This window comes from Mustela nigripes, chromosome 2, assembly GCF_022355385.1.
Source record: "Mustela nigripes isolate SB6536 chromosome 2, MUSNIG.SB6536, whole genome shotgun sequence".
NCBI classification, from domain to species: domain Eukaryota; kingdom Metazoa; phylum Chordata; class Mammalia; order Carnivora; family Mustelidae; genus Mustela; species Mustela nigripes.
The window spans coordinates 171,844,012-171,869,071 of NC_081558.1; the positions used below are offsets into that span (position 1 = coordinate 171,844,012).

The 25,060-nt window shown below is 38.3% G+C and overlaps 1 protein-coding gene across 3 annotated transcripts in view; it reads right to left on the reverse strand.

The window, feature by feature from the left end:
- Positions 1–25,060, reverse strand: part of COL8A1 (collagen type VIII alpha 1 chain) — a 152,543-nt gene that overhangs the window by 52,753 nt on the left and 74,730 nt on the right. For 2 of the 3 annotated variants that reach the window (XM_059392101.1, XM_059392099.1), the window contains exon 2: positions 23,448–23,622. The exons of the other annotated variant lie outside the window; for it this stretch is intronic. The gene's annotated coding sequence lies outside the window, so the exon portion shown is untranslated. The remainder of the gene's footprint in view (positions 1–23,447; positions 23,623–25,060) is intronic. 3 annotated transcript variants of the gene reach the window in all.

Consider the following 25,060-nt stretch of genomic DNA (forward strand, 5'->3'; position numbering starts at 1 on the left):
TTTCAGAAATTTAACTGTGTAATAGATACTCTCTAGCTTATTTTGATATATTTCACAGAGACTTGTTTAGGACATATTCTCTGCATTTGTTTCTTAAAAAAGATTTAAACAGGAACAACTTCAGACATTTAGATAATTAAAAAGGTTTGAAAGTCATTATTGGTTGGATACATGGAGGACATGAGGAGATGGAGAGGAGAAGGGAGTTGAGGGAAATTGGAAGGGGAGGTGAACCATGAGAGACTATGGACTCTGAAAAACAACCTGAGGGTTTTGAAGGGGTGGGGGTGGGAGGTTGGGGGAACCAGGTGGTGGGTATTAGGGAGGGCACATATTGCATGGAGCACTGGGTGTGGTGCATAAACAATGAATACTGTTATGCTGAAAAGAAATTAAAAAAAAAGAAGTAAGTGGAGAATTGGGTATCTAATTTAGAATTTCTGCAGTGTGATATATGTGATATATTCTAGAGTAGTAATAGTCAGTAAAACTTTCTGTGATAAGGGAAATGTTACGTAACTCACTATTCTCTGTGTTAGCCACTAGTTGCATATGACTACTGAGTTCTTGAAAGGTAGCTAGTATGAGTGAGGAACTGAGTTTTTGGTTTTATTTCATTTTAATAAACTTAAATGGAAAGATCTACTTGTGGCTAATGGAGACTATAGATCTAGAATTTTTTTTTATTCTGTATTTGACATAAAATGAAGAAGTACTTGAATGTGTTCTAGCCGCTAAATGTCAATAAAACGTAAGTGTTCCCAAAACACCCGGGCTCTGACTCATGTACATAGGCCTGATGGCTGGACGCACCAACACTCTGAACTTTGGCTCAACTTGTGGATGCTCAGACTCAAGTTTGGGTTCACCCAGGTAACTTGAGAACACAGACTCTAGAAAGCTGCAGGATCTCAAATGATCTCTTGCAATAAAGGTCAATGATGGTAAGTGGACTCAAGGATTGACTTCTAGTTTGTTGCTGTGTAGTGTGACTGGCAGTTAACAAGGACAGGCGTGAAGGAGATACTGGCCCAACAGCTGCCTCCATGAAAAAGAAACTCTTCAGATTCACACTGGACAGGAGGAGCAGACTGACTGATAATTCTTCTGTGCCTTTGCCCAAATTATTCCTCAATAAATATTCACAGAGCACTGCTATGTACAAGGCACAGTGCATAAATGTTGGGAAAAAAATAGAGCCCTTTGCTCTCATGGTAGTTAACTGTATTATTTTCCAGTATCTTCTTCCAAAATTCATTTTTTCCTAGATACGATGAAAATAAAATAGGAGAAAGATACATAGGATGGACAGAAATGCTGAGCATCACTATCAGGTGTGTGTCATACATCTTATTCCTTTTACATCTCTCTGTAATTTTCATGGTTCCACACCCAGATAGATGACAAAACCAGTTTTTGAAATGCAACTCTGGAAGCAGAGAAAATAAAAGAAAAGACCCCAATGGCATTTTTAGAACATGAGATGAGTATCATCACTTAGCATTTATTGAGTGTTTACAACATGTTTAAAATGAGTTCTTTCCTCTCTAGTAGCCAAAAGAATGTCCTTTAAAATAATTAATGCTTTTTTGTTGCTGTTATGGATAACACTTTTTTTTTCTTTGCCAATTAAAACACTGTAAGAGAGTATGCTACCATCACCACTCAAAAAATAAATCAAATTATTCAATATTCAAACATGGATTGTAAGACCTGAAAAGAACTACTGGCTACATGGGCCAAAAGTAGCTCATTGTATTTTAGTTCATTTCGGAAGCGTGAGCCAGAAATGTGGCCAAGTACTAAGCATGAACTATTTAGCTAGACTTCTTTTTTTTTCTTTGCCTCCACACAGCAACCGCATAATTAGATGTATGGTTCAACCTGCATATTTAATTGAATTTTCAAATGTGTCAGTGATGGCAATTTAAGGATGAAAAGGATTATGAATTAAATTAAGTGAATCCAGCTACAATACATAATAAAATATCTAAAGACCTTAAAGTCATTTCTCCAAATATGTCATTTGATAATGTCCTTGATTTTGTAGACAGACACTTTGGAAATAATTTAAAGAAATGAATTACAAAGCAATGGAAAATATCACAAAGAAAAAAGAGATGAGTGATATAAATTCTTAAAAACCAGTTGCATATAAAAACATTATGGTGGGGGAGATGAACCATGAGAGACTCAGGACTCTGAAAAACAATCTGAGGGTTTTGAGGAGGCGGGGTTGGGAAGTTGGGTGAGCCTGGTGGTGGGTATTATGCAGGGCATGTATTGCATGGAGCACCGGGTGTGCTGCATAAACAATGAATTCTGGAACACTGAAAAGAAATTTAAAAAATTAAAGAAAATTATGAACAAAATTAAAAGGTAAAGGGGAGTTTGCTTACTTCTTTAAGCAATTTGATACCCTCTTGAGGGTTTGAAAACATCGCCACAAATTCTTTGGTCCTTCTCTGTGTTCCCTCCCATCGAATCTGGGAGAACTAGTGACTGCTTAGACCAATAGGGTGCAATGGAGATATTACTATATGACCTGTGAGCTTGGCTCATATAAGGCTCATACAAGCCCAGCAACAAAGATGCTGCCTGGTTTCTAAGATGCTGTCTTTTGGAGTCCTGGGCCTCTAAGGAACACGTGTCACTCCCCCTGAGGCCATGTGGCTGGGCAGCCATGCACTGGTGCTGCAGGTGACCAGGCCGGCAGAACTCGGTCTTCCTTCTACTCTCACCAGATCACTAAACCTATGAGTCAAGCCATTTGGGGCTCTCTAGAACAGCCGATCTGCCAGGCGAGTAAGCCATAAGAGCAGAAGAAGCAACCAGCCGAGACCCATAAAATTATGAGATAAAAATAAAATGTTTGTTTGAAGCCACCGCATGTTGATATGACTTGTTATGCAGCAATAGGTAACTGGAGCATAGCCTCTTGTATGTATGGTATTTTTACAATGAAAATTTAAAAACTAAAGTGAAATATTCTCTGGGATGTTATTTGCAAAAGTTGATTAGTTAAAGGCAGTCTTAGTATTCTTCTTATATAAAGAGCTCTTACAAATCACCAAGAAAGAAATAGCAATACCATGTAGGAAAATGGACAATTAAGTGAACATAAAGTTCACAAAAGAAAAATGAAAAGGCTAAGAAACATGTAAAAAATGTTCAATCTCATTAGAAAGTAAAGTGAGTGTGAATTAAGTAATAGAGTTAAAAGTTTTGTTATCAAACTGGCAAAGATAAAAAATTGTATTTAATGTTGATTTAGGTTAAGTGGCAGTTTAAATGGCACAAGTTTTCTAGAAAATAAATTGATATTACATGAGTAGAGTTTTAAGAATATCCTATTCTTTGATACCACTAGAATCTAGGAATTTGGATGAGAAAGTAATCAGAAATGAAGTAAAATAACATATAAAACGTTTTTCACAGTTTATAGGAACAAAAACATAGAAACAAGCTAAATGTCAATCAGTACCATTAAAGAAACCATGTATTTTATAATATAAAATATTATTTTATTGTTTAGAATAAAATTTCAAAGATATTTTGTTGATTCTGACCTAGGGATACCATAATAGAGTAGAAAAATACCAGGGCTTTAAGTCACGTAGACCAAACTTTGAATCACGGATTTGCCATTTACTTTGACTGGATATTTTGGAAATTTGATTTATCTCTCCCCAAGATTCAGTTTTCAGATAAGAAAAATGGGGCTAAGTAACTATACCACTGGTGGTAGTGATAATTAAAAGAGATTACTTTTGTAAAAATAAGCATAGTAGTTTCTTAATATGTGTTGTTTCTTTTCTTACAATCTGAGGCATCATCTGAGCTCCATATCCAAATTCACATTAATTCCCAGTTTACTAAAATTTCTTCCACTCTGGTTCCCTCTTTACATCGCTTTCCACCATTGTCTTGTCCTTACACGTTAGAGAAATCTCAAAAATGAAAGCAAATGCAATCCCATCAATTTTCTTGCTTACCATCCTTCAATGATTCTAGTTGCATTTAAAAAAAATAAATAAAAAAAATGTATCTATTCTTGCCCCAATCTCCACACAGCAGATGGGGTGAATGTTGGAAAAGTAAATCAGATCATGCTATTCTTCTGCTTAACCACCCCAGCCCCTTGCACCCAATAGCTCCTCATAGCACTTAGAACAGACCTACACTTTTTTTCTGGCTTCCATGACCAATATGATTCCTACTTGGCCCACCTCCTGATTTTACCCCTTCTGCCCCTTGTCTCTTATTCTCCAGCCACACTGGTCTTCTCCTTATAGAAAACATTTTGCTGGGCCCCACCTTCAGGCCTTTGCTCTTCCTTGTCTGAAAAGCTCTCTCCCCAGAACCATGCATAGCTGGGCCTTTCGCCACTTAAATCTCACTGTGAATATTGTTTCCTTAGAGAGGTTTCTCTTCACCATTCAACCTGAAGTCAACGGCTCATCTTCATGTATCTCTAATCTAATCTTCTTTAGTTGCAGAGTAGCAGTTTTATCGTCCTTGCTTAATTATGCATTTTTACTCATTTATAATCTGCCTCAACACCAATGCTTCCTCTCTCTCCACCCCACCTTGTGAGCAGGGAACTTGTGTGTTTCCTGCAAGGGATATTTACATCCCTTGCAACGAGAAGTAGGCCTGGCACATGGTAGGCCTTCCACAAATATTTGCTGGATGCATTGGAAATATTTCTTGTAGTTTGGAAACATAGCTTAGCAGTGCAAAAGAAACAGGATTTGACATCATTAAAAAAAAAAAGCCCAGAAATTTTAAGTTATATGGGCATTTTTTAAAGCTTTGATGGTTCTGATTAAAGTTAAGTACATTGCTTCAATTTTGAAAAAAGAAAAAACCGCAAACAAAATCATAACAGTGTAAAATTATTTCAGGAGTGTGATGAGAGCTCTCCTGTCAAATCAGATACTTTTAAAACCCTACCACCACTCAACAGGCTTCTTGCTTTGAAATGAAGGATACGCACCTCCTACCAATATTTTTACCGCTACAAGGCATGTGATTTATTTACTGGATAGGGAACAAGTCTTCGTAAAAGATCCTCTTTCAGCACTGAAAGTGTTGAAAACAGGGTTTCTGTTTTGAGGCTGGTTAAGTACAAGCCTCTAGAACGCAGAGATGTCATAAGTATCCCGTTGGGTGGACGGGAGTTAAAAATGCTCCTCTTGTCACTCAATCTGGGGATGGCAAGCCCTCAGTGGCTGGGCCTCAGTGTCAGGGACGATCACAGATTCTACAGTAATTAGATCCATTTCTATAAAATCCACGAGAAAAATCTGAATTGCTATTTATAGGTATGCCATACCATTTCAGAAAATTATATAACATTCAGACACTCAGGCGCAAGTTTGGATAAGTGTTTCAACATAGTCTGTCCTCACCAGTTTTGAATTTCCTCCACAAAGCAGGCTGGCCACATTCTTATGATTCTTGAAGAGAAAGGAAATACATGTTTATTAAACATGTCTTTTGGGCCAGTTGTACTAATTGTGTTATCTGTATGGTTTCATTTAATCCTTATAACTGTGCAAAAAATGAATAAAGGCAATGAGAAGACAGATCCTATTCTTTTACACAGTGTGGAAGAAGGTCAGTGAATCAGGAATTGGCAAATGAAGGAACGGCCTGTTCTTATCCTACTGATATTATCCCAGGGTTTAGTTCCAAATTTTTCAACACTGTGTTTTACTTTACTAATGCAGGCAGTTGTCTGGAGCAAGGTAAATGTTCATTGATTAATAATGTTATTAAATTGGGCATCTGAGTTTCTTAAAACTGTGCATCTGAATTATTTAAAAATGCCAGGGTTTAGAAAAAAACAATTGGGTGAGGCAATTTGGGGTTTCTGGAAGCTATTTTTTTTCTCTTTCTGTTTTTATTAACTTAAAATCAATTTAATTAACATATACTGTATTATTAGTTGCAGAAGTAGAGTTTAGTGATTCATCTGTTGCGTACCATACCCAGTGCTCATTCCATCAGGGCCCTTTTTAATGCCCATCACCCAGTTATTCCAGTCTCTCACCTTCCTCTCCTCCAGCAACCCTCAGTTTCTTTCCCATAATTAAGAGTTCTTATGGTTTGCCTCCCTCTATGATTTCATCTGGAAGCTATTTTTATCTTCTCATAGAGTAGTGTGTCTGATTTGATTTCAGTAATAATGTTTGGAGAACTGGAGGGTATAAGGGCTCATTTCCCTTTCTTCCCCAAGTCTTCCTTCTTTGAAGGAACGACTTCATCCTTCAGCTGATTTCTACAAAAACTTAAGCTTGTATTCCTAAGACAAAAACTAGGATTGTGAGTTCCATTTCCACTAAAATAAGATCAACTATGATTATCAACGAGTCCTGAGAAATTGGAAGAGAAAAAAACAATCTTCTGAGCTTGTACAAAGCCATTACTGAAGGTCTACTTTGCTGGATCACTGGTCTTCTTTTAAGTACATTATCATTGGAGATTTTCCTTTGTTTATAAGATCCACATTATGATCACACAGTTCAAAGAAGCCAAATCTAAATGATCTGATAGATGAAAGGATGGAAAAGATCTAAATAGCTAAAGTATATCTGAAATCTTTGGATTCTATTATTTTGGAATCAGGAAAGTAGAAGTGAGAAATTAACACTTCGATAGATGAATAAATTGAGAAATAGTGACTTTAGTTCAGAAAACTGGAGAGCTGCAGCTTCATGGGTTGAAATTGAAAATTAGGCCCTCCTCATACATCTTAAGAGGTGATATTTGACAGAAAATGGTCTGATATTTTCATTCAAGGTCATCTTTCTAATACTTTTGCAACAGATAGAAATATATTAAGTATTTCCCTGAAATTCCTCATCCTTGCCAAGAAATTATAGCACTTTTCATATGAAGCCATTGGATAAAACTTCAGACAGGATAAAATATTGGTACTATCATGGTGACTTAAGGTGTGGTCATGTATGAAGTACACGTATGAGCTCTCCTAGCTTGAAGTCTCTTTTTGGTTATCCAGATATTTGGCACTAAAGGGCACTGCTGAAATTGAACCAAAAAATACAAAGTTAGTGGATTCCTTTGTTTGGGCTAACTCTGTTATGACATCCTTGGATTCAATCATCCTGCCATTTGCATTATGGTCCATTCATATGTTTAACTATGCAATTGAGTAATTGGTAAGTTAAACACTATACCTCATCAAGTTGACCTGTGAAGCAATTTGTTTTGGGCAAGTTTAAAAAAAAAATATCTCGGGACGCCTGGGTGGCTCAGTTGGTTAAGCAGCTGCCTTCGGCTCAGGTCATGATCCCAGCGTCCTGGGATCGAGTCCCACATCGGGCTCCTTGCTCAGCAGCAAGCCTGCTTCTCCCTCTGCCTCTGCCTGCCATTCTGTCTGCCTGTGGTCGCTCTCTCTCCCTCTCTCCCTGAAGAATAAATAAAAAAAAAAAATCTTAAAAAAAAAATTGCCATTCTTAAAAAAAAAAAAATCTTGGGTGATTAAAATTTGACTTTGTTTTATTTCCAGTGAAAAGTTGATTTATTCTTTTAAACACTGTGGAGGGTATGTGCTATGGTGAGTGCTGTGAACTGTGTAAGCCTGACGATTCACAGACCTGTACACCTGGGACAAATAATACATTATATTTTAATAAAAATAATTAATAAAAAAGTACATTTTTAAAAAAGTTGATTTATTCTTTAAAAAAAAAGAAGATTTTATTCATTTTTTTGAGAGAGAGAGAGAGTGAGAATATGAGCAGGGTGGGAAGGAAGCGGACTTCCTGCCAAGCAGGGAGGCTGACATGGGATTGGATCCCAGGACTCTTAGATCACGACCTGAGCCAAAGGCAGACATTTAACCAACTGAGCCACCCAGGTCCCCCCAAAGTTGATTTATTCTTTTATTTTTTTTAAGATTTTATTTATTTATTTGAGAGAGAGAGAGAGAGTGAGTAAGAGAGCGAGAGACAGAGAGAGCACAAGTGGGAGAAGGGGTAGAGGGAGAGGGAGAAGCAGACTCCCCTCTGAGCAAGGAGCCCGATGCAGGGCTCAATTCCAGGTCCCTGGAACCATGACCTAAGCTGAAGGTAGAGCTCAGCCAACTGAGCCACCCAGGTGACCCAAAAGTTGACTGATTCTTGTCTAACTCGAATTGATGATACTGATTGAGTAACAGCCAACTAATTAAAATCATGCCCTAAAAATATACCTTTGAAGTAAGTGTGTCTTTCTAGTCACTTGTCTTATGGAATAACCATGCTCCAAAGCATGTAGGAGGAAGCAGGAAGGAAAATATGTGTGTTTTGGGGATATGACTGAGATTCTGAAACACTCCAGAAGCTTCATAAGAAAAACAGGATGAGAACCAGACTGTCTCCAGACATCAAGACATGGCTGAGCTCCAATTTTGGTGGATAGATATTTACTTCCATGTTCTAGATGATAGGTTATTTTTGCACTTGAATGTGATGGCTCCCCTAACCGTATAACTGTCAAGTTATATTGCTCATATTCTAAAGTCAAGTTTGGTTTCCAAGGGAGACCTCTAAAAGAAATGACTCTAAAAGAAACCATAACTCAGTGATAATAGTAACAGCTATTACTTACTGAGAATGACTTATGTGATGGGCTCTGTGCTAACTATATTTTACATATATATTGCATCATCTAATGTTCACCATGATTCTACAATAAAGCAATCTTATTATATTTAAGATTGTTTAAACCTTAAATTAACTCACATACACACACACACACACACACACATTTTGAAGATTGAGTATGTTTTGCTCCCTTCTCCCTCCCTAGCCACAACAAGTGTGCCTAAAAATAATTGGTGCCTAGAGAATATTTGTTGAATTAAATGAAATGTCATTTCCTGTGCATCCCCTGAGGGAAGGGTTTTCATCAATCATTGTGCTCTTTGATGTAACTTTGAGACTCTTAGGAATGAATAGGCACAGGAAATTTTTAACGCAACTAAGAATCATGGATCAACTTGTCTCTCTCCTCTTGGGTCAGGGAGGAAGACTGGTGTTAAGTTAGGTTGGAGGGGGTTGTGCAGTGATTGATTGGTAGGAAGGAAGAATTATTAGTTATGGTGAAAATGACTTTTGTTCTTTCTGGGGTATAAGCAAAGAAGTCAGAAGGTCAAGATACTGTATGACCTTGGTAGTCTTCCATGGAGTGTCAAATATGGCAGTGGGCGCTGACAGATGATGCTCTGAGCTGTGAATCCCAGCAAGACTGGGCTTATGTAACAAGGGAAAGGATGGCCGTGATGGAGGGTGAGCTTCCAAATAAACTCAATCTTGTTTTCTGTGGTTTCAGACCCTTACTTAATAGACTGTCCAGTCATTGACTGGACCTTTGTCCACACTGCTTAATGTGGTCCCTGACACCCATTATGTCATTCGTGTACTGCATATAGGAAGATCATGGTATGACACAGACTCTTTGAATTGAGTCCTCTCTCTCCAACTTTGATTATCCCATGACGTTTACATTTTATCATTATTTTTTGGAGCATCTAGTCATGCCAGGAACCATCACCGTCAAGCACAGTCACACAGGGTCCACCTGTGTCGACGCAGCATTGTGCAAACCAAATTAAACAGACTTCATTCCTCGCCTCCAGGAGCTCACAATAAAAAACAGACAATAGAGGGGGTTAACACAATGGGGCAAATAGACGCACAGCTGTATAAACAGACAAGTACAACAAATGAGAGAATTTTGGTATGAACTGTGAGTGTAAGTGCTGTTCATATGCTGGAAATAAGGGGAAATTCTGTAAGTTGCAGAGAAGTTGCTGGAGCCTGCGTGAGGGTAAGGAAGGAGAGATGATAATAGTAGAGGAATCAGCTGCTCATGTTTCTTTCAATTAGGAGGGAAAGAAGTTTTCTTTTAGAGTGTTGGGGAGAGGTCATTTCCTCTGAAATTGTTTACTCCGGGGGCACATATATCGCTATCTAGGCTAGTTTCTTCTAAGAGATTTGGTTGTAACCAGCCTAAAGAAGAAAACTAAAAATGCATTAAGCAGGGCATAGACTAACAGAGAGATTTCATAAGGCTTCTTTCCATTGGAAACCAGATTAAAAAGAAAATAAAAGCCAGAATGTATTATACTTGTTCATTCCACTTATAACCAACTAGCACACGCCAGTTGATTTTTCAAGGAAATGATTACTTTGGGTGAGATTTTTGTTTTTTTAAGGGACAAGTTTCTTGCCATTGCCTAGCATTTACCGTCTCTGACATCGTCAGCATCGTCAGGAGTTAATCTGGATTTACAGAATTCAGCTGAAAGCGAATTCCAGGCAGGTTTCTACCTCAACCACCCTGGGCTGATAGAGATCTCTCTTCTTTTAAATATATCCAGATAGGGAATCTGAAAACCTCCCCAGGAATCTTTTCCAGGGTTCATGAAACCTTCACTGCCAATAAGATCTTTCCATCTAACTTAAATTCCTTTGGTTGTAATTTAAATTCATTTCCTCTTCTTTCCTCATTAGGAGGAGAGTACTACCCCCAGTAATCATTCCTCTAAATACAGCTGTTGAATACCCACCTCAGGCTTCCTTCCTGGACCTAAAGGAGTTCTGTTTCAGATGTTATCTATTTATAATGTCTTCCCCCCCCACCATTGGCTTCTGTTTTCTCAAGGTAAGATCCCTTAACATAATGATTTTGTGAGGTTCATTCTACAAACATTGACATGTTAAGATGTCCCATTTCTGTAATTTCAATCAGATCTTATGTATTAGGTCATGAAAATCTAGAAGCACATTGGAATTTATATTGTATGCTTTCTTGGAAAGGGCGAGATGATAGTCTCAATCTATTAATGGCTGCTTCCTAGCCCTTAGCACCTCAGGCAAGCAATTTACCTCTAGATATCACAACACGGGGAATGCCTTGCCTTTTTTCACAACTATAAAATGGGGTGAACAAAATAATTTTAAAGTCTTAATCACCTTTAATGTTCCAAAAGGCTAAGATTATGTTTTAAGTAGTTCTTTGGCCAAAAAAAGGGGAGCTATTCCCCCTTAACTACCCTGATTCTTATTCACAATGGCCAATGTGCATCACCCTATTACTGATTTCTCAAGCCAGAACCTCTAGTTACTATTCAAAAAATTTTTATTACGGTATTACTTACATATGTTAACACAAGTCCTCTCGGGTACATACTCCTGCTTATATTATGCACTAATGTCAAAGGATACAAGTTTTTCCCTGTGATAAATCATTTTTCAGTTTACTACCTAAATGTTTTTGCAAGGCCACTGATATTATATATGGGTATTTTTATTAACTAGCTTCCAGTCTACTGGAAAGGAGTCTGTAATTCTCCATCTTTATCCCCAAGGATATATTCCCCATCTTTTATGCCCTGTAATCTTTTAAAGCACATACAAACAAAAATGAGCATTTTGAGAATACAATGACACAGCGAGTTCCCTTTAAAAGATAATTCCTTTATTTCAAACACTTTAGTATGGAATTTAAAAAAAAATTCTATTATTGAAAGAATTCTCAAAAGTAGGACATTGAAAAAATTCCATGGCAGAAATATTTTTGGGGTGGATCTCTTTCTCCAGTGATTATATACCAAGTGATCAATTTTCACTTCATTTCCTTTTAAACTTTTGCTGAACTTTGAATTAAGCATCCGAAGGCACATCAGGATTAGCCATATCACCTCCTTCAGTTAAAAATCCCAGTGTCTGCTGAAATGTTCTCAGGGATTTTAGAGTAAAGGTGGCTATTTTCTTCTGTTCTTTTGCCTTTTCAGGCTGGCCTTCCTTTGCCTCTTCTCTGGCAGACACAACTTACTTTTCCATCATTTTTTGTGTAACCTGAAAAATGTTCTTCATCAAGCCTAATGGCTAATTAAACAAGGGAAGTCTGAATTTTATCATATTCCAGATATCAAAATGGGATGAATGAAATGGTACACATTTGAGCCATTCTTTCTATTAGGAGAGTGCTAGCAATTTATTGCCTGCTTCAAACAACACATCTATCTGAGTTATAAGCCACTGCCTCCCCCACACTCTGGGCCTCACCGTGCTCCTCTGCTCAGGCCTCTCTCAGCCCTGTCCATGGAGGCTGCTGCAGTGGTGGCTTTTGTAGCAACGGAACACAAAGCAAGTGCTCTGGACTCACTGGCTGGCTGACGGGTCTTCTTAGCCGTCAGCTGACATTTCTAAAGGTTCTTCTCATGTTTTGTCCCGTCTCGCACCACATAGCTGACCTACTTGTCCCTGAGTGACATTTGTACTTTCAACCAGTAGGCGTGCCTCCTGGCTTGGTGTTCGTGTTGGTGGTGAGCAAGGGGAATGGCACGCTTGCGCTCCCCTATCTTCAGTTCTACTCCCTAAATTCTGAATGGTTTAGAGAATGCTCTCCACCACTCCTTTCATCTTGTCATTCCTTTCTTTACCTCCAGTTCCCCACCCTTGCTCCCTCCTATGTCTCCCAGCCCTCATTCCTCTCATCACTCTGGAATCAAAACATAATAGTGAGGGGGAAGTGGGGCTCAGAGAATCATCAAAAGGATTTTCCCCCTTATTTGTTTAGGTTCTCTGAAGCTCCTTACCATCCCTTTTTTTTTTTTTTTAAGATCTTATTTATTTATCTGAGAAAGAGTACACCCATGTGAGAGCACAAGAGGAAGAGAGAGAAGCAGGATCCCAGGCTGAGCAGGGAGCTCGACTGAGCAGGGAGCCAAGGTGGTGCTTGATGTGCTTGTTCAATCCCAGGACCCCAGGATCATGACCTGAGCCAAAGGCAGACGCTTGACTGACCATGTGCTCCTCCTCATCATCCTTCTAAGGTCACAACTTATATGATATTTACCCCCAGTTTTTTTTTTTTTTTAAAGATTTTATTTATTTATTTGACAGAGAGAAATCACAAGTAGACGGAGAGGCAGGCAGAGAGAGAGACAGGGAAGCAGGCTCCCTGCTGAGCAGAGAGCCTGATGCGGGACTCGATCCCAGGACCCTGAGATCATGACCTGAGCTGAAGGCAGCGGCCTAACCCACTAAGCCACCCAGGCGCCCATACCCCCAGTTTTTAATTCCAGAAACAAAGCTTGCCTTTTCTTAGCTCATAGTTCAGGACCAGATTCCAGTTTTGAACACATGCCCTGTTCTTTAATTTTCCCGAGACATTAACCAGTAACCAGCTCATTCTTCAATGATACACCAGTTCACATATGGCTCAGGATGACGGCAAAGGATTGTTTTAATTTAGATTCTGTCAGATATTTATGCCAATTTATATGATCCATTTACATGAAAGTCTGCTTTTGGTGAATATAATTCCCTCGAAATCCCCTGCTGAAGATCTGTCAGTATTCTCCTTATGTAACATTGTCACCTTGAATTCTGATAAAGAGAATTTCAGGTTGGCTGGAGGACAACTTAGAAAGTCATCCAGAGTAATACAGTATTCATGCACATTAAAGCTTGGCATCAAGAACATGTTAAATGAAAGGTATACAGGATTCTGGAACTTTTTTGTTCCACATCTTGTCACTCACTTTCTTCCCTGAAAATTCTCCACTGACATTTAATACTACAAAATAATATGAAACATACTCTTTCTGAGGCTGAATCAACCAAGAACAATAAGTTAACTTGCCACCCTTGCTATAAACTTAGCCCAGAGAGATCAACTGACTGAATCATAATATGGTATTAGTGAGATAGCCAAGTGACAAGTTCTGTGACACGAGTAACAGATCCGATTGGATCTACTCTTGATAAGTACCACCAACCTCTGTAAGACTCAAGATAGTTTTGGTCTTAGAGATCTCTAACACAAAGATGGTAAAAAATAGGCCATAAACTATTATAATTCTAGCAATGTGGACTCACAAATATGCAAATGAATACCAAGGTTAATCTAGCTCAGGGTCACTGTTAGGACTCTGAGAACCCAGTGAAAGGGAGGAAGCCATCAGTGACAATTCTAAAGCCCACTGAAGCAGTCCCATGGCCATCAGAATCAAGTCCACATCCCTGGCACTATACTCAGCACCCTGCTGACCTCTGCAGTGTCCTTTCTCCTCTCTCCCCTCTCACTGCATCTATACTGAGCTACATACAGTTAAAGAAAGTGACCCACTCTCTCACCTTCTGGACTGACTCTATGCTGTTGCAGTATCTTATCTGGAGTTTTGCTTTCCTGGATTTCAGTTACCCAAGGTCAATTGCAGTGCAGAAGCAGATGATCCTCTTATGTGTGTGGTCAGAAGGTCAACAGTAGCCTAATGCTATGTCACAACTGTGTCATTCACCTTATGTCATCTCATCACACAGTCATTTGGTCATCTCCATCATCACAAGAAGAAGGGTGAGTATAGTATAAGACATTTTGAGAGAGACCACATTTTTGTAACTTATATTATAGTGTATTGTTATAATTGCTCTGGTGATTAACAATCTAGTGATTGTTAATCTCTTGCTGTGCCTAATTTATAAATTAAACTTTATCATAGGTATGTATGGGTGGGAAAAAACATAGTATATATAGAGCTCAATACTATCCACCACTTCAGGCATCCACTGAGGGTCTAGGAACATAACCCGCTTGTATAAGGGGGGACTGCTGTAATTCTAATTTCCCAGACAAACTCTGAGTTACTTTTTACATGTCAGTATGGCTGTCATTTCCTTCAGAAAGCCTTGTTTGTTCCCTTGAGTTTAAATTAGGTATTCATTATACCTCTACCCAAATGCACTATATCACCTTATCAGAGCGCTTACCCTGTATACGACTCGTTCTGTTGACTTCTCTGCCTTCCTTGCATGTCCTTCTCTTTCTCTGCACTAGACCTGAAGGTTAGGCCTCTGTCTTGCTCAGCGTTGTATTCTGAGAGACTACCATATTGTAAGGCCGTTGTGTGGAGCAAATGAAACCAGTCATCCATTTAACAATTATTCACTCAGTGCCTCCCATGGGCTAGGATCTCCTCTTAGTGTTGGAATATATCAATGAGCACCCTCATAAACTTTTACAAATTTTATATCTAATAAATATATACTAATTGCCAAGCACAGTGTATGACATTATATTTAATACTAATAATGATAAATAAAATTTACTGAGTGTTTACTAAGTGCTACATACTTAATTCCATGTTTTTTCATGTGTTAGCTCATTTTAATCTTTACAACAAACCTTTAAATTTGTATTATTATTATTCCTACTTATAGGTGAGGAAAGTAAAGTACAGACATGTTAAGCAACTTGCCCATAAAGTTACCAAGTTATAGGCCCAGAATACAAGACTGTTTGACTCTTGCACTGGGCCTCTTAACTTTTGAATTATATTTATTTAATACTTAATATTCCATTATTATTACCATGAGGCACTCAGTAAATACATAAAAAATAAAAAAAAGCTGGAATAAGAACTCTTTTCCTAAGATGTGCCTGATGCTACTTCATGCTTATATAATGAAGGTGTGGCATTCTGATATGAACGAGTATGCTTTGTTTGTTTGCTTTTACTAATTTTGGCTCATAGAGCTCCATATTATTCATCTTTCATCACATGGGATTCAATAAGGTTTTTCTTACCCCAGAAAATAAGTTATGCTTCCAAGGGTAAGACTTATCACCAGAAACTGATGATGCAGAAGTGGACACCTCCTTTAGAAACAACGATCAGCCCCTTGGGCATTCTCAACTGAATATTCTCTACATTTCAAAGAAAAGATTGTAGGATAGGATTATAAGTAGCCTAAGTGCTGTTCTTCCCTATCCTTCCTTATTAGTTGTAATTATTTCAAAACCTCAATCAAACTTAGCTGTTTCAAGTTTATTGAGAATGGTTAGAGAAACAAGAAAGTGTTTATTCTCCTCTCTGCCCCCTTGCCCAATCAACTGAATGTTAATTGAGTACCTGCTATGAGCATTCATCTCAGTGTTCTGCTTTACTGCAATTAGATAAGCCTAAACTGTGGTACTTGTCTTCATGGGGCAGCCAATCTATTTGGGAAGATAAGATGTACACAAGAAACAATTGGGGAGGATGTCCTACACAGTAGATAATTGTGTTCTTAGTTATATAGACACACCTTGGAGACTATAAGAGTTCAGAAGAGAGGAAGAGTCATGAAAGCCAGAGAAATGAAAGGTATTGGGGAGGAGGTGGGAAACTGGGTTTTGCAGAATGAATAGGAGTTGTATAAACAAAGAAGAAAGTGGAGGTCATTATGCATATGGGGAAAGATTTGGCAATGGAATAAATATTTGTGGGATCATAAGACAATGTCTGGCTAGAAGAGCAGAATATTTTGGAGGTTGATGAACAACATGTGTCCATGTTGTGAAGGGTATCCTTGAATAACAAACAGATGAATAATAAAATATTTAGAGCTAGATGAACCCTTGGAGAGTATCTGAATTGGGTAATTCTCACTGATAACAAATGATCTAGCCCCAAATTTATCACTGATTTGTAATACCATGCAAGTCAAGCTCTCTGAAAGATTATCATTAGGTTAAAAGAGTAGGAGAGGTTTCTAGTTATAAACCTAACTGGGGCTTAGTCTTCTGATATTATCTCACCACTAAGTCCCATGGTCTTGTAAAAGTTGCTTATCTTTTTTTTAATTTTTTTAATTTTATTTATTTAGACAGACAGAAATCACAGGTAGGCAGAGAGAGAGCTTTCCTCTATAGGAAAGCTGAGCAGAGAGGCTGAGCAGAGAGCCCGATGCGGGGCTTGATCCCAGGACCCCGGGATCATGACCTGAGCAAAAGGCAGAGGCTTTAATCCACTGAGCCACCCAGGTGCCCCAAAGTTGCTTATCTTTATAAAGGGCCTCAGTTTCAACATCTGTAGGTAATAGGCTTTGAACTATTTGATTTCTAACAATACTTTGAACTCTAAGATTCATGACTTTATGGTTCTTTTTGCATTTTTGCACTTGTATGATGTTTTATGGATGGACTGGGATAGACTTTCAGACTAAACTTAGTTAATAGAGTTTCTCTTAAACAGATTGTTCTAAATAGCATATTGAATGTGTTATGATTTTGTGTGGTCATGAAAAGTAAAGTCATAATATAAGAGATTTTAAGGCTAAAATAAGCCTTACCAGACATAGACTAAAATGGAAAATCATGTTCAGTCAGCTCCTACCTTTACATAAATGAAACGATATAGTAATAATCACTAATATATGCTAATTAGTGAATGCTTTTTTGTGTACCAGGAATTTTACATGTAATATATATCATTTATATAATAACCCTTCATAATAACCCTTATATAATAACCCTTATCTTCTATTTATTATGTGAAACAGAGGTTTCATGACTTTCCTCAAGTAACTTAACTCATTGGTATCAATGCTGAATGTCCTCTGCATTTTTTTCTCTGCTCAGTGAAGGATTAATGGCATACATTGCTAAAAACTATGTTCCCAGTTCCATAGGGAGCTGGGAAAATTTAGAGTATATAGGAAAGATTAAAAGAATTAGCCCCTTAGAAATAATTAAGAGTTTGAGTTCCCTTATATATTTAGGCCAGAGAGTCAAATACCATGGCTGGAATTTAAAAGTGACTGAGCAATCTTATGACTAATAATAGCATTTGCAGTCACGAGGATTGAGACAAAAAAGGAGCAAGAGTAAGCCTCAAGGTCAAACATTCAGCACCAAGGGGTTAGCATAATACTCTTTTTTCTAAGTTCAAATGTCATGCAAAGCAATGCTGAGGACTGGCTATAATTGTGGCTTATGCCTTTAAGAGATTTCTGAGGAGGGGGGTGGTCATGAGTCATCTGCTGTATCAGAAAGGCTACCTATTACATTTTCTACCTGGGTTTCTATTTTTTCCAATATTGTCGACAAGGCATGCAGATTGAAATTCTATTTAAAAAGCCTTCTTTTTTGTGGCACATTTTAAAGCATGCATATAAAAATTCCACTGCCAGGATTACTAAATGGCTCTAGGTATTATCTTCATGGAGTCAATGATTTTGCATTTTGGTTCTAATCATTCTGATGGAATGTTTGTCTTAGAAGTAATTTTTTCCAGTGCAACACCCTGGGTGCTTATTCAAGATGCTGAGCTGATGGATGAAATTTTGCTGGCTGAAGGAATTCAGATAAACAGGGTGCTCCCAACCAACAGGAGAATTTAGAATGCTCTCAGAGAAGTCTTTTGCCTACTTCATGCACCAATTGGTTGCAGTTCATAAGTCTACTAGAGAACTATTCCTGTACCGGGTTACTTCTGGTCTCTGGTTACCAACCTCTGTAAGTGCCAGAGTATGGTAAAATGGAATTAATTTAGATTCAAATGGATATCACATAGTAAGGAGTTTGCAGACCACAAAATTTTCCACCTTTAGAAGAAAAGGGTTATACTAGTATGAAGAGTAATTATTTTAATAAAGGCAATCTGAGAAGTGCCCCCAGAGTGAATGCACAAGACCTTTTATATTCTCTCTTAAACTACATGAAATATGGAAATATAATACTTTCTTCAGAGAAGCAGTCTCTGGGAGTCTATTAGGCTTTGGAGATTAGTCTGGAGAAAAAACATTTCAGGTTGTCGCCCAATGTCACTTTTAGCATTCCCACTTACTAATGACTCAATCAAATTACTTCTTTCAAGGAGCAAAGGAGGACTGCAGAATCAGAATGCCACCCTTTGTTCATTCTCTCATGTTCTCAGATCCCAAGAAAAAAAGTATTTTCTTTCTGTTGACAGTTTATGTAGCTCTGGCCCCAACAAGTTTTTGCTTGTTGTGAGATATGTGTAGAAATAGGTTGCATTGGAAGGCTTTCACTATAGATATTAACCACAGGAAGCATAAATAGCCTCTTGCATCCCAAGACAACATGGAATAAAGGGGAGAAAAATTAGCAGGACTCATTCTACCTACCACTTAAGATTTTTGATGGGGAGCAATGAAATGGCAATACCACCTACCCAAGAGCATAAACCCACTACTTCAGAGTAATCCTTAATTCTCCTCTTGTCTCATCTCCCGTATCTAGATCATGGTAAACCTGTCAGGTTTATCTCAAACCTATTACTAACATATTCACCTCTTACGGTCTCTACTATAAGTCCAAGTCACTGTCATTTCTCATTTGTTTACTCTAATAGTGTCTTAGATGTTCTTCCTTCAATCATTCTTGTACCCCCATCACACTTGACCTCTCATTCTCCACCTAGCAGCTGTATAGCATCATTAAAATTATAAGTTAGATCATATCACTCTTCTACCCCCAAACCTTTTAATGAATTTTTGATGCACTTAAAATAAAATGCAAACTCCCCTTAGCCTAAAAAGCCGTATATGAACCTCCAGCTCCATCGAATACCTGACTCAACTATGCTCATTTTCCTATAATCATGATGACCTTCTTGCTGTTCCAGTAACTCACCAAGATTATTGCTGTCCCCAAGAACTTTGCATTTATAATTCCTTTGGCCTGTGATTTCCATCTTTCAAAATTTTAATTGATTCCCATCTGAACCCAAATGTCATTTCCTTAAAAGGGCATTCCCTGTGTAAAGAGGCTCCTTCTCCCCCACATCATTCTCTATAGCATTCCCTTTATTTGTTCTTTATGGCACTTGTTTATTTAATTGAAAACATTTTGTTTATTTAATTGTTTCCTTGTTTAATGTCTCTCTACTAGACTCTGAACTACTTTAGAGAATAAACCTTATCTGTCTTATTCTTTGTTATACTCCCAGCACCTATAATCAGGCCCTAAATGTTTGTTAAATGAATGAATGGGTGGGTGAAGGGAGAGATGAATGACAGACAGATGGATGGAAATAGATCCCTGAGACTGTGGCCAACAAACATAAAGGGAGCTGCTCACAGGTGGCCAGTAAGATGCAGAAGTGTATTTAAGTTGTAATAGCCCCAGAACAAAGGTCGGTTCCTCAGATAGATTCCATTTCATCATTACGTCTGTGGAAATTTTGGGAAGCACTAGATGCCTACACCAAGAGCTCCATGAGTCATTTGTTTCCTTGAGAATCTGGAAACTTTATGAGACTGGCTTTAGAAAGTGCTTCCTTCTAGCCAGCTGCTCCTAATGCTTCTGCTTTACTTTCATAGTGGAGGGTGCCCTTGGGGGAAATAGAATGTCATGACGTTGAGGTGGGTCAAGTTTTCGGAAGTCAAATAGAGCACTAAGTCAAAAACAGATGGTCTGGATACAAAAAAGAATAGAGCCACTTGCATTACACTACAAATGCGTGGTGGTGGTCTCTGGCCCACGAGTCATCGATACATGTGTTTTTAGACATGTAGAGAGGGAGAGAGAGAGAGAGAGAGATGTCAAGGGCTCTCATTTAAAATGTGAAAGTCTGAATTTGCCATTCAAACATATCTATGGTTAGACTCCCAGTTGGATGTGTTTTCCATTTGCCCAATTTTAAGTGTTAACCTGGAGAAACATCCAAAATGCCTTTTCTCCTTCCCTCCTATCAGAGCCACAAGCTCCTGGCATTCTGTTTTTATGTAGGAAACCAGATTAAGTAAAACAGCTTCTCTCCCTAAGTAAATCCTCTGGTGGCCAGTCTGGGGCAAGCTGTCTCCTCCTGCGCAACTACACATTCTGTATTCGAATACAACACTGTTAACATTTCTTTTAATTGTATTTTCTCCACAAGTCTATTCCAAGAACCCGTAATACTCTTAAACAGTAAGCCAAGGGATTATGGTGGCAACTTTACTCAAACAACACCACTGCTCCTTGAGAGAGGGATTACACAGGGCTCCCAGGCAGCCGTCTGGCAGGGTACTTAGCTCTCAAGAGGTTGCCCAGTGCCCAGGATCAACAACCAAAAGAATGTTTCAGAGAGAAGGTACTGAAGGTCTTAACTGATGCAGAACTCAAGTAAACTTGCTGTAAGAGTTTAAAGCTTTCTTCCATAGAAACTTATGGATTCTGCCCTTTAGGGAACATCTGGCATTTAGCAGTTCCTAGGATAGCAAAAAAAGAAGAAATATGTCTGTTCCATTTCCATCTTAAAGCTTAAACAGGCTGCACATGGGGTGTGAGGAGACTTTGAATTTGGGTGGGAGAGATCACTCTTGGTCTAGTTCAGGGTACTTTATGATATTCATTCTGGCCCTCTCCTTACTGGTTGTGTGAATTTGGGCAAGTTAATTGAATGTTTCTGTTCCTCACTTTCCTTATCTGCAACATGGGGACAATAATAAATGACTCTCAATGATGTAAGCAGAACTAATTGAAATAATGTTTACAAAGCATCCAGCAGAGTCCTGACACAAAACAAGGACTCTATGAATGTGAACTGCTATTCTCAAAGTTTTTATTTCTATTTTCTCCCTCGTTCAGATTAGACAAGTTGTTCTGATCACTGCTAAGACTTTTCTTTCTCAACATCTGAGACACAAAGACATCCAGAGGCTCCTACTGGGGTGACTGACTGTCCTAGTTTGTCTGGGACTGAGAAGTTCCCAGGGACACCAGACCTTCAGTGCCCAAACCAGGAGAGACCAGGGCAAACTGCACTGGGCAGTCACTGCCTTTGGAAATGTCCCATACCAGATTCCCCGTTCTGTGAGGTCTTCCTTAGGCTAGGCAACACTTCAAAAACCAGTCACTTCTGATGCTCTTTGAAATTCACTTTGTTTCTGGAAAATCTTTAGATCTTTTCCCTTACATCATCAGCAGACATGGGGCAAAAACACAACACAGGCCAAGGGAAAGAGGGGTTCTCTAGGCATCTTCAGCGGCTTGTTTTTTAATTCAGTGCTTGTAAATCAAGGGCCCGGATGTCCGGCAGGCTGGGAGGTGGACCATGGAAAGGAATCAGGATAAACTGAAATGACTTTTGCCATTGGCTTGGCCAGTACACCTTGCCAAGAGGTTTTCCCCTCAATTTTAAACAGATCAGTGTTATAAGGGGAAATGTACTCCATATGTTGCTCATGCCTTTTCCCTCAACTCATAAAAATGCCATCTTCTTAGAGAGGTAGCATTTCCAAGAATTGTTTGCAATCTTTTTCCTCAAAGAAAGTACCACTCTGATAGTCACAAATAGCTTAGTTTTTCTTCACTGGTGAGGAGAATAAACCTGATTTTGGTTTCTGCCCTAAAGGCCCTAAGAGCATTCTCTTCTGACCTTTAAAAATCTCTTATTCCAAAGTATAATTTTGTCCCTTTCCAAAGAGTACAGATTTTCAGTTTTGTTCGCTTCCAAGTTTACCTGAATTTAATAGAGATCAACAAAAACCTGACAGACTCAAATATTTTTATTAGTGTAAAGAGAAGTCACAAACCAAGAACATTACTTCTCTTTATTGATAGCATCAAATGCTGTTTGTTTGTTTGTTTTTTTAAATCAGCCTTAGTTTGAAGGCATAAATCATCATTATGGAGATATTGTATACCTGTAACTAACAATACACTGTATGTTAACTAACTGGAATTTAAATAAAGTCTTGAAGAAAAAAAAAAGAACTATTCTCCTAGCTTATTCTTAGAATTTTTCTCTAGCCATATTCTCTCCCTGTGCTTTGAAAGTAAAATTCACCTGTTTTTCCACAATGCCATCAATGGCCTCTGAGCTCTGATGTGGTTCAGTTTGTCTGTGGTCTGAGGACCAGACGGGCCTGAAATCCTTTGCAGTTTATCAGTAAGAGGCCCCACCTCCCACTTCCCCCAGGTATTAGGTCACCTCCATTTGTTTGTCTGGCCAGAACTGGCTTCTTTTCTGAGACTGGAAGCCAGATTGGTTCATCACCAGAATAGGAACCTGGAACTAACATTGGTTTTGCAGATGTGCAAAAAAAAAAAAAAAAAAAAAAAAAAACAATCCCAGGAGTTTTGAAAAAAAGAAAGAAAGGGGAAAGGGTTTTGAGAAGACAAGACAAAGGTTTTTAGAGGGCTGAAAACAAAACAATTAATCATATGGTGACTACACTTGTTTCTATTAAGGTGGCTCACTTTCTCTGCATTTTTAGACTAAAATTTAATTCCATTTTTCTGTAATTACTGAATGGCTATCACAAGTCATTTTCTTTGTTCCTCTCACTTTTGTTATTGTTGTTTCTCCAAGTCAAAAAAGAAGATTTAAAAATTGCCTTCTTAATCCTGAACCAGAAAAGGATGTGATTTCATATGTGGGATAAAGAAGTGAAAGGGCATTGCTTAATCAGTGCCCCGTCAACTGCAAAGATTTGACATTGGGGGAAAAATACCTAGAAAAGAGTCTTAGAATTGTCATAATAAATTGCCTGGGCAACCAAAGTTCCTCAGGACCTTTCACCATTTCTGACTTGAGGACAGGTTTGCCTTTTAGTACCCGGAAAGAATTCCAAAATGGTGAATGTCATCTCCCATTGGTGAGACCCCAGAGGGGACCAGAAATCATAGAACAAAATATGGTATTTTTTTCCTACCTTACATTTTCCCAGTTCATCAAGAAATTATGACTTAACAGCGGAAGTTTCCCAAGTCCTTCACAGTGCAGATAGCATGGGGCCTCGTCTCATAGAGCCAGGATATTAACTCTACCACTTTCCATTTGTGTGACTGTGGGCCAGATACTTAGAGTCTCTAACTCTATTGTCTCACCTATAAAATAAGAATAATTACAAGAGTAGTAGTAATAATGATAATAATGATTCCAGTGCCTGGCCCAAACATTATTATTAACATTATTATTACTAACATTAACATTATTAACATTATTATTAAAAGTCAACAGACTGATCGGTCCTCCTGACAATAGCTACCAAGTAGATTTAACTCTTGGAAGGTCAGTGAAAACCTCTCCCTCTATGCTTGTGTTTCTTCAGCTTTGGTTCATTCTGTGTTTTGGGGATTTTATTTATGGGGTACTGGAAACAATGTCCAGTAACAAAGTCCTTCTAATTTGGACACAACTGGCATTTTATTTTATTTTAGTTTATTTTTAAAAATTTCACTTAAAATAGAAATAGAAAAGAATCTATTCTATTTAAAATAGAAATAGAAAAGAGTGAAATTAAATTTTTACTTAGTTAACATATAGTGCAATATTGTTTTTTTTCTTTTTTTAAAATTTAAATTCAATTAACCAACATATAGTACATTATTAGTTTCAGATGTAACATTCAATAATTCATCAGTTGCATATAACAGCCAGTGTTCAGGTGCTTGGGTGACTCAATCAGTTAAATGTCTGCCTTCAGCTCAAATCATGATTCCAGAGTCTCAGGATTGAGTCCCATGTTGGGCCCCCTGCTCAGTGGGAAGTCTGCTTCTCCCTCTTTCCCCACTGTCAGATAGCTATAGCTATCTGTATCTATATATCTACCTACCATGGAATATTACTCAGTCACCAGAAAGGGTGAATACTTACCATTTACATCTATGTGGATACTAGCATTAAAACTTTTTTTTTTTTATAATTTTGTTATTTTTCTGTACTAAATCCTGTTATTGGTACTTGGAGAATACAGGAACATAACAGAGCTGGTTTATTTTATATGTACTGTGGTTTTTCTTCTGTCACCACCTGCTCCTCCCCCATGGATGCTACTTTCCTTCTGAGTTGGTGTGTGGAGAGAGAATATTTGGGGAGTCCCCATCAAGGTCTGGGAATTATCCCAGATTCATAGATGACAGTGCTTTGCTTCAGAATTCCTTGGTCATCTTTCTCTGGATTAATACATAATCCAGAATTCTGTTTCTGGGCTATGACATTTTTCTTCGATATTTTTAAAATTAACATATACTGTAGGGGCGCCTGGGTGGCTCAGTGGGTTAAAGCCTCCACCTTCAGCTCAGGTCATGATCTCAGGGTCCTGGGATTGAGCCCCGTATTGGGCTCTCTGCTCAGCAGGGAGTCTGCTTCCTCCCTCTCTCTCTGTCTGCTTGTGATCTCTGCCTGTCAAATAAATAAATAAATAAAATCTTTAAAAAATATATACTGTATTATTTGTTTCATGGCTACAGGTCTGTGATTCATCAGTCTTACACAATTCATAGCATTCACCATAGTGCATACCCTCCCCAATGTCCATCATCC